Below are 1,285 nucleotides of genomic sequence, written 5' to 3'. Positions count from 1 at the left end.
AAGAGTGACGTTAAAAATAATTAAGATGATGCAAGAGTTACATTACAAATTAAAAAAAATACAAATATAATAGAAAGTATTGTCATCGTTCAACTTGTAAACCAGGTGAACATATTAAAGTATTAAAAAAAATGTGATGTTGCTTCCCATATTGAGTGGGTTAAAAAGGGGAGTTTTTGATATAAATATTCTTTTTTTATTATTAAATTGTCTTATTTTGAAAAAATATTATGCGGTTGTTTTATTTTTTAAATCTAGTAGAAAGTCGTTTTTTCTGATAATTTGAAATAAAAAAATTTTAAATTTAATAGACGGTTGTTTCTCCGGATAGCAACATGCAACTAATTTTTTATTTATTTAACATTTGTTATTAATTATTTAATAAATTAAAATTAATTAAATTATTTAAAAAAAATAAAAACACTACTTTTTAAATGTGATGTTTTCATACTACTTTTTAAATAGGATATTTTTATTTTTTAAATAATTTAATTAATTTTAATTTGTTAAATAATTAATAACAAATATTAAAAAAAAAACACACACACACACACTAGTTGCAGGTTGCTTTCCGAAGAAGCGACCTTCTATTAACTTTGAAAAAAAATTCTTTCATATACTGTCAGGGGAAGCAACTTCTTACTGAATTTAAAAAATAGGACAATCGCGTAATATTTTTTTAAAATAGGACAATTCAATAATAAAAATAAAAATAAAAGAAAGATATTTATATCAAAAACTCTTAAAAGAGTGTATAAGAAAGTGTGGTTTTACAATCCTCCTCAAATGAATATTGTGATTTTAACAATTTCATGTAATAACATAAAACTTATTTTGAAATTCATTTTAGTAGAATTTTTTTTTTTTAGATTTCATATAAAAATATAAAATAATCAAATTAACTAACTTTTAAATTTCAGCACCCAACTATTCACATTAAATATTTTTGCAATAATCGAAGGGTATATTGCAAATATAAACATTAAATTATTCATAAGTAGTTAAATGTGAATAATGCCATGTAAACGACTCTGTCTATACGATTATATGTGGTCTTCTTATATATATCCAGGGATAACTTTGAGGGTATGTGGTGGAAGTTGTAGTAATTGCACGTGGCCTTAATTTTTAGCGCCACCTTTTTTTACATAGTATACTCTATATAGTTAATTAACAGGCTTTAAAGATGAAAATTTAGAAAATACACAATTGAAAAGAAATAAATAAGAGCAAGATATTTTGAAAACAATGAAAATGAACATGAACATGATCATTATAATGGAAC

Source organism: Cicer arietinum, chromosome 1 (assembly GCF_000331145.2).
Source record: "Cicer arietinum cultivar CDC Frontier isolate Library 1 chromosome 1, Cicar.CDCFrontier_v2.0, whole genome shotgun sequence".
NCBI classification, from domain to species: Eukaryota; Viridiplantae; Streptophyta; class Magnoliopsida; order Fabales; family Fabaceae; genus Cicer; species Cicer arietinum.
This window is presented reverse-complemented; position numbering follows the sequence as displayed.